Here is a 9,748-nt window from a genome sequence, read left to right on the forward strand (position 1 = left end):
TATCGTGGTGAAGCAGCACTCGCTTTTCGCCATATGCGGCCGTGTCTCGTTCAATTCTTTGTGAAAGCGGTCCAATAACTCATTGTAGTATTGTCCAGTGATCGTTCTTCCTTTTTGTAAAAAATCTATGAGGATAACGCCGTTCACATCCCAAAAAATCGTCGCCATGACCTTTCCGCCCGATGGGACTGTCTTCGCCTTCTTTGGAGCAGATTCACCGGGAGAACTCTATTGTTTTGATTGTTGCTGAGTTTTTGGTGTATAATTTTTTTTTTTTTATTAGTGTTTTCATTGCAACTAATATAACATGACATACATATATATACTAACGAGCAATTTTCGTCGAGTTTTATTACAACAAATAATTTATAATCCTCAGCAAAATTTAATTCATACTTTTAACTGATTTTCGTTTATTTATTAGTTTAAATCTAGGGGTTTTTTACGTTCGAGCCTTCGTTTCCATTTTGTATTATCATTAAGAATCAAAGCTTTATTGTTCACATGCTTCTTTATGATTGCCGAAACTGAATCAATATTGAGGTCACGTTCTAGATCTTGCGTCCTAACATACCATGGAGCACAAACAGCATGCCTGAATGCCTTAGTCTGAAATCTTTGTATTTGCAGTGTCTTACTATAGCTGGTTCCTCCCCTTAGCTGGATCCCATAGGTCCAGATAGGTTTGAGAACTTGTTTCTAAAGCAGTACCTTATTGTGTGTGGATAAAAATGATTGCTTACCCATTAGCCAACGCATATTTTGGAATTTTTGATCCCGTTGTTCTCTTTTCTTTTTCACGTGCGCACTCCACCTCAGTTTCGTCTCGAGCGTCATACCTAGATACTTTGCAGTATGTAGTTATGGTGTACTTTAATGCTGTTTATGTATATCAGCAGGTAGTGGGTTTTTTTGTTTGTAAAGATGATGTGTACAGACTTTGTTTCATTCAGTTTAATGTGCCATTTATCTGTCCAGTTGTATATTTTATTAATAGCAAGCTGCAATTGTGTAGTATATTCTATTTCTGTCTTTCCGGCAGTTAGTACTGCAGGGTCATCAGCAAATGTTGCTGTTCGGCAGGTGGTAAGTAAAAAGTAGATAAAGAAGGGGACCAAGCGCACTTCCTTGCGGCACACCAGCTTTTATCCCTTTCAATTCAGAGAACTCATCTTCGTATCTGACGCGAAAATAGGTTTTTAAGATACAGGGTGGCTGATGAAAGCCGCTACCAAAAAACAATTGAATAACTTTTTTTCTTTTTAAGTTGTCTGTTCCATTTTTGTTTTAATTTGCAGATTGATCTTTAAAATTTATTAAAATGGATAACTGGGACACGCAAACAAGAATTTGGATAGTCCGCCGCTATCACGCACTGGAGTCCGTAGTTTTGGTACAGAGAGAGTACAGGCTGATGTTTGGCGGCGACTGGTGAATAATTTTGCTGAGCAAGGAACAGTCGCAAGAAGGCCTTATCTTCGAAACCCACCAGTTCGGACGGAGGAAACGATCGCTGCTGTAGCTTCAGCTATACAAAGCAATCCAAGGGTTTCAACAAGAAGCTTATCTGCTCAACTTGGTGTCAGCCGACAGCCTTTGCAAACAATAATGCACAAAGATTTAGACTTATTTCCCTACAAAATTCAAATGGTTAACAAACTGAATGCAGCAGACTTGCCGATTCGCTTGGAATTTTGCCAGAAGATCCTGCAAATGGTGGAAGAAGACCAAAACATGTTAAACTGCCTTTTCATGTCTGATGAGGCCCATTTCGATTTAAACGGCAATGTGAACAAACAAAATTGTCGAATATGGAGTACTTCTAACCCACAGATACTCCACGAGACGGAATTGCATCCTCTTCGCGTGACAGTGTGGTGCGCGGTTTCTTCACGCTGTATTGTCGGGCCTTATTTTTTTGAAGAAAATGGTCACACCGTTACGGTTACTGGAGACCGTTATTTGAAAATGCTGAAAGAATTTTTCTATCCAGAACTACGCCGAAAGAGAATCCCTTTCAACTCTGTGTGGTTTCAACAAGATGGGGCAACGTCTCACATAGCCCAGACTGTTATGACAGAGTTGCGACGAAAATTTCCCAATAAACTGATTTCAAGAAGCTCCGAATTTCGTTGGCCCCCCAGGTCGCCTGACCTTACTGCACCTGACTTTTTCTTGTGGGGTTTATGTAAACAAGAAGTTTATAAAACAAAGCCAACAAATTTGGATGAACTAAAACAATCCATTCGGGCAACAATTGCGGCTATTCCTGTCGCAACTCTCAAAGCAGCAATGAACAACTTTTTACTAAGATGCCGCACTTGTGTCAACGAGCATGGGGGGCATTTAAATTCAATTATTTTTAAAACTAGTTAAGCTACATTTAATAAAATTTAATGACCTTCAACTTGAAAAAAAAAAATAAATGAATTCCATACACTAAAAAAAAAGTTATTTGAGTTTCTTAATGTAGCAAAATTCATCAGCCACCCTGTATTAAAAATTTTATAGGCAGTACATGTTTTATTTTGCACAGTAGGCCAGCACGACATACTTTATCGAATACTTTAGATACAGTTATTCTGAAACGAGTAATTCTGTGAATTTGGTCAATTGTGGAGTGTCGTGCGTGGAATCCAAATTGGTGTATTAGTATTATTTGTTTATTTTCTATGATATTGTTCAGGCGCTTTATCAAAAATTTGTCCAACAGTTTAGATAAAATTCGCAAGAGTGATACTTGTCGATATGATGCTACATCGTTTGGAGGCTTTTCTGGTTTTATAATCATGATATCATCAGCTGGGGACTGACTTTTTCTTGTTTGTAGTGTTTGATATTACTTCTAATAATTACGGCACTTCGGCCCCGTTCACTGTAGCTTGGGTGAATAGTGTGGTAAGTTTCAAAGTTTTTGACTTTGGGAGCATTATTTTTAAAATATGAGGCATGTGTAAACGTCTGGTAAATTTTAAATTCAAGATTTTGCAACCGTTGCGCAAGTGATTTGTAAAATTCTTGTTGTTCTGTTAGTTTTTGGCATCATTTTTGAAAACATATTTTCTTCATGTGTAGTGCCATTTTCGTTAGTTTTTGCCACCAGTGAGTAAGATGGTATTGGTTTACGCTTCAACTTTACTTCTCTCTATGCCTCTAGTTGCGCTTTCAGCGTCAGTGTTAGTTTTCCGTTGTCAGAAGTTTGAAGTTCTTTGGCTACTATGCAACCTATGTAGCCAGCTTCTCCACAGTTGCAGCATTTTGGTAGCTGCTTCTTTGGTTTTGTGCAGTCGATTGTTTTGGCTCCTGCGTACATTTAACGCAACGTGGCTGCTTGCCGCAATAGTTTTGAGTGTGTCCGTAGGAGTGACATGACTTGCACGCTTCATTTTTGACAACCGCATGTAAGATTGTTATTGTTTTAAATATCTTATTAATATCTTCAGTTGATTCGAATGTCAATAGAAACATATCTAGTGGCTCCTTCGATTTATATTTTAGTTTATTCACTGCATTAGTGATTTTTAGGCCTTGGTGTTGAAAAAAACACACGTAAAATTCAGAAAAATGCTGAAATTTTATTTAATCCGATAGTACAGTCCATATAATTTAATGTTTGAAGATTATTTCATGCAAATGTTGACCGCGACTGCGCTTCAAATGGTCCATCCGCTTAATCCAATTTTGGCATACTCTTTCCAATGTTTCGGCCGGTATCTCACATATAAATGCTTTAATGTTGTCTTCCAATGCGTTAATTGAAGCAGGCTTGTCTGAATACAGGAGAGCTTTAACATAGCCCCACAAAAAATAACCTAAGGGCGTTATATCGCACGATATGGGTGGCCAATTGACAGGTCCCGAACGTGAAATAAAATGTTCACGGAACTCGCCTCTCAACAAGTCCACTGTTACGCGTGCTGTGTGGCATGTGGCACCGTCTTGCTGAAACCACATGTTATGCAAGTCAAGCTCTTGCCTTTTGGGCAAAAAAAAAGTTGGATATCATTTTACGGTAGCGCTCACCATTCACAGTTACGTTACGATTCGCAGCATCATTGAAGAAGTGCAGTCCAATGATACCTTCAGCCGATAAACCGCACCAAACTGTGACCTTTTCTGGATACATTGGTAGCTCTTGCAATTCTTCTGACTGATCTTCACTCCAAAATCGACAATTATGGTTATTTACGTACCCATTGATCCAAAAAAGAGCTTCGTCGCTGAACACAATTTAAAAAAAAAAAAAGTGGATCTTAAACTTTCTTAACAGAGCACGCATTTTTATAATAAAATTCAATGATTTGCAAGCATTGTTCGTTTGTAAGACCCGTTAGCATGATATTAGTAGAATCGGACGAATGATGAAGATTTTTATTGGTCTTGTTTGCTTTCCATAATCATCTGGATCAAATCTGTTTATTTTATAAATCTTATTGTTCAGAAGTTTAATAGACAACGCATTGCTTGACCCGTTTTTTACTATGTTGAACAGTTTTTGGTACTCACATTCTGCTGTTACCATAATTGGTGGCGGACGTGGGACTTTTTTATCATCTTGTAGTGTTTTATTGTTGGATATTACTGTATTCAAATTTGAATTTGAATCTCTTTGTTCATTTGTGAACTTACAGCTTTTCATTTTTTAGATGGACGCTTTTTAAGATTCAGTCCGTCTCCCGATCTAGCCCTTCTTTCATCGGTTTCATATTGAGGTGGTGTTTTATTTTGCTGTACACTGTTGGTTTTACTAGTGAATGCAGTTTGAGCTTTTAGATTAGCGTTTTCAATTTTTAGGTGTTGTAGCTCATTTTTTAATTCAGCGCAAATGTGTTGCATATTTTGCAGTTGCTTCGATAAGTTTTTAATTTCTTCCTCCTCTATATTTTCTTGTTTTTTTTTAGTAGATTTCCACCTCTAAATGGTAGTGAGTTAATAGTGGCTCGATTTTTTGTCGAATCTCCACGACCCGGAGGAGGTGTTCTTCGCAAATTCATTTTTTACTTAAATGGCAGCCCTATTCGATTTGGCGTCGATAATGTAGTTGACAATAAGATTGCTTTGATAGTGCATAGGTGGCGCGCCGCACAGTATTTAATTTTGATAACCAAGAACAGCTGAAAGTCGCTCTCCTCTTTTGTTTCTCCTCCGCAATTGTTTCTGTTTTTTTTCCGTTTACTTATCAATTTGTTGCAAGTAATTTTGCTGAGCACCGCGATTTTGCTGATGTCCACGACGGGTATTCTATCGCTGGTACCTAGTCACGGTAACTTTTGGTTAAATTTCATAGAAACTCGTATCAAAAAAATCCTAAGCAAATGTCGTACAAATTTATATATTTCTTAATAAAAAGCCTTATTATAGTTAAGAAATATATTAAAAATATTTGTTATTGTAAATTTTCAAAGTCAAAGATTTTATTTCGTTTTCTTTTTTTTGTTGATATTCTATTGATTTTAATGCTCCCATAAAAATTACAATGTACTCAAGCACACGGACCAAGCACTCGCACTATTACGCACATAAGTGCCTGTCAAACTCACACCTAGGGTGCCTGTCACAAATATAGAAAGAAGAAAAATGTTTGACTTGAATTCCTGTACAAAGGCTGAGAATGCTGCACCGATGTCTATTGCTGTTGTTGCTGTTAATAATATATGTGTGCATTTTCTAGATAGTATTAATCTTTGAAATTTAAAGCAAATAAAGGAAAAATTCAAAGAATCGTATTTGAACATACATATGGGATAACTAAGTTCAATTGCATCTTTAAAAATATAGTGTTGCACACATATGTATGCACTGAAGCAACCATGACAACCTTATGAGGCGTAGCCTAATCATATTTACATTCAATAATTAGGGAATAAATATACGAAAGATCGAATTCTTGCCTAAAAAATGCTAAAACAATTATCTTTTGCATATGCATGTACATATTTGTATGTGCGTATGCACACTTGATACCCTAGCCTATGTACGTACATATTTGTATTCGGAACTCCCAGCAAAACAATGATTATTATATACACATATGCATGTACAGGGTTTGATTGAAAAGTAATGAGCCTTCCCGCGCGGAGCGTCTGCCAAGCGATCAACCGAATCGGTTGGTAGGGGAGAATGATCGTTGGACCTTCCCTTCCACTAAAAACCGGTCCCAGTTCGCTGGCAACAGCGGTGCAGTCAACATCGCTTCGCGCGTGAAAGCTGTTTTAAAAGTGTGTGAGGATTTTGCAGTGGCGAAAATGCAGCGGTCGTTGGAGCAACGCTACTCGATCAAATTTTGCGTAAAGCTAAACAGTTTGTGCCTCCAGGAAGCACTGTAAACGCGGCATTTTACAAAGAACTGCTCCTTCGGCTGAAAAACCGCGTCGCGCCGGTTCGGCCCGACCTCGTCAACAATTGGACCCTTCACCACGACAATGCGCCGGCGCATACCGCCTTCCTCTGCACCTCTGCATTGGCCAAGATGGGGGTTCCGGTGCTTCCCCACCCTCCCTACAACCCAGACCTGTCGCCTCTGGACTTCTTCTTGTTCCCGCGATTGAAAAGAAAGTTGAAGGGGAAGCGTTTCGACTCCATCGAGGCCCATCCAAAAAACTGTGACAGCCGAATCGAACGCGATTCCGGATGAGTTTAAAAAATGTTTCCTGCAGTGAAAGGACCGCGACCAGCGGTGTATTGACGCTCAAGGGTCCTATTTTGAAGAATATTAGTTGTATAAGCCAAAAGGTTTAATAAAACTGCTTAAAAAAATAAGGCTCATTACATTTCAATCAACCCCTGTACATAAAACCGCACACACAGGACACTCACTCTATTTCTCTAAATGCGTTAGGGTGTCCCAGGCTACAAAGGGGAATTTTTTTTTCGGAATTTCAATACGCATACCCTTTATTTTTTTTTCCATTTGACTCTAAAAACTTAAATATAAAATATTATTGAGATCGGATGTCATTAACCCGTGCCGACTTGATGTCAAACTTTAAGTTTAAAAGTTAGTATGAAAGCTATAGGCTCACAATAGAGAAAAGTTTAATTGAATTTTTAAATTAATTAAATAAATAAAAATAAAAAACATATTTCGTATTTATTTTCTTTTTATTATAAAAGGGACATCAATCATCAAATTTTCTTTTCAAAGTTTGCTTTTTACAGTCGGGATATACCTGTCTGTGTTCTTGTACGGAACGTAATAAAAATTGTTTTTGCTCCTCTTGAACAGTGATCAAACCATGGAAGTCTTGCATTAACTTAACCGCTCTTTCTGCCGTATCATTAACTGATTTCAGTCCTAGCAGCTTATTTTTAGCCTGTAGAAAGGAATCATCATTTGACCACAAAGAGGGGCACTTGTTCAGAAAACTGTCGTCAATCTGGAATCGATTAAACAGGAACTTGCTTTTGACAGAGACGAAGTCATCAATGTTTTTCTCTGAAATTAAAACAGATAGATCAGTTATCAATTATACCTATTAGCAAACTTAGTAAAAGAACAAAATCAAGGCTTAATTAACGTACCAAAAAGTGGGCCACAGAGTTCTTCTTTGTATGCAATGTAACGTTTATTGTGAGCTGTTGGGTTTTCTCTAGTTAAGTTAGCAATCATTCTTACTTTAGTTTCTAGATTGACATCATCAAATAAAGCCAGAATAGATACTTCATCTGTCAAATACCACAAATGCTGCCAAAACTTCTGCAAAGCTGCTTTTGAAATGCTTTTGTCTATTGTTTCGTAATTTTTCATGGCCTTCAAAAAACACAAATCCTGATACCGTGACTTTACTGCCTTATCCTTGTTTGAAATTCTGAATTGAGACCTACGTAACGATATTTTTAATGAATAAAGGGCTCTCGCCATCCATCGAGCCTGGTGCATAGCACCTGGTGCCGAATCTTAAATTTCTTCTCTGAATCTCCGCCAAGAAATATAATTGAAAGCTCAATTAATTCGCGATAGTCATCTCTAACGATTTCTTTGGTTAATTCAGTTTTGTAGAATTCTGGCAGTTTGTCAATTTTCGCAACATTAAAACAAGATAGCTTTTCTGTACAGCTTTGTTTTTTCTCGGGATCGATATTTTTCCAGATTTCTTGGAATTTCTTGAATAATGGGATGTCTGGGCTTGTAGTTACCTGACTGATTTTCGCTTCAAACACGCCTTTAAGTACTAATTCGTAAACGTGATGACGGCAAGCAAAAATAAGCACTTCTCTACCCAGTTTTTGTTCGAGAAGCACACATCCTCCATTTATGCGGCCTGTGTTAGAAGCAGTAGTATCACAACAGAGAATCTGCACTTTGTCTTCAAGGTTCCAGTTCGTAATAGCATCCCAAACTGCGGCTGCCTGTTCTCTTCCTGTCGAGCTATCCAATTTAGGAACAGCAATAATTTGTTCTTTATTATCGTATGTAATAACTACCGGTAGGTGTTCTTCTTTACTTTTACGTCGTGAATCTAGAGCTGGCAACAGTTTTCCGTCCCAGTGGACAGTTATCATGTCCGGGACCTTGTTTTGAAAATAAATTTTTATAGCTTCATTTCCGTATGAACTCTATGGATGGAGGGCTTGATTATAGGGAATTCATCCGTATTGTGCCCCACAGCCTCAATAGTAGCTTCAATTATAAAGACAGAATCCCTCACACTTAACTGACACCTGTGTAATGCGGCAACTATCTTGGGAGTTATGATATTTTTCCGCATAGAAGTTTTATCGCGCTGAGAGGAGGCTTCTCTTGCGCTGGGCCTATTTTCTTCTAATTCTATTATTTCACAATCAGAAGAGGACTTTTCTAGTGCTGGTTCGCAAGATGATGTTGATGGGGCTAAGGATGAAAAATTTTTAGCACGTCGCTTTTCCTCCTCGATGATTCGAAGGCGCGTCCTTTCCTCTTTGTTTGTTAGTTTTTTGTCCACTCCGGCTAAGTGACCGGGCCGACCTGGTTCTCTTTGGCGCTGCAAGAAGATCTTATCTTCATTTATTGTAATCGATTGAAGAGCATCGGCATGTGCAATGTCAAACAAATTCTTTAAGTTTGAAAAAAACTCCCTTCGACGCTGTTCAAACACTTCTTGAGTTTTTTTTGCAATTCACTCCAAACTTGGTATAAGTTAACTAGTTTCTTAACACATTTATATATTGATCTGGTCGGTATACGTGCCTTTTCCCAATAAATAACACACTCACGAATTGTGAGATTTGCACTTTCATTGACACTTAAGTTCACTTCACGAATATTAAAGAACAAAACTGCCAGTACTTGCCCGTTAGAGGGAAGTTTAGAACCGGTGATTTGATGTTTTACGTCCCCTATTAGAAATATCTCCTTTTTGGAACTTCGTTACTCCACTGACATGTTGACTACACGAAAAAAACGCGATTACTAATAAAATAAACAAGTAATTACATGCAATCAATCCGACAGTTCGCGCGCGCCGTACTATACAAGTACCGACAGGTTTCCGCTCAACTCGGCACGGGTTGCCGTGATTCTAAATAGACGAAACTTTATTTTTGGATGTTTTGAGACCATTCAAACAAAATAAGAGGGTATGCGTTAAAAAAAAAACACTTTAATTTTTTTGGGACACTCTAAAATGCGTATATCGTCCAAAGTCTAGAATAAAGTTCTAAGCCTAGCGACTACAAGAACAAAATACAATACATTTACGGAGAACAGTTTCAAATATTGTACAGCACAACAAAAACAAATTCAGTGATAAATTCGAGCTCATGGTTCTAA

General features: G+C 38.0%; 1 protein-coding gene across 1 annotated transcript in view; it reads right to left on the bottom strand.

Annotated features, from left to right (window-relative positions):
* The window catches only part of LOC128870429 (uncharacterized), a 205,982-nt gene extending 196,449 nt beyond the window's left edge, over window positions 1-9,533 (bottom strand). Inside the window, exon 1 of the mRNA XM_054113050.1 lies at window positions 4,507-9,533. The gene's annotated coding sequence lies outside the window, so the exon portion shown is untranslated. The remainder of the gene's footprint in view (window positions 1-4,506) is intronic.
* Between the last annotated feature and the right edge of the window lie 215 nt (window positions 9,534-9,748).

Source organism: Anastrepha ludens, chromosome X (genome assembly GCF_028408465.1).
Source record: "Anastrepha ludens isolate Willacy chromosome X, idAnaLude1.1, whole genome shotgun sequence".
NCBI classification, from domain to species: Eukaryota; Metazoa; Arthropoda; class Insecta; order Diptera; family Tephritidae; genus Anastrepha; species Anastrepha ludens.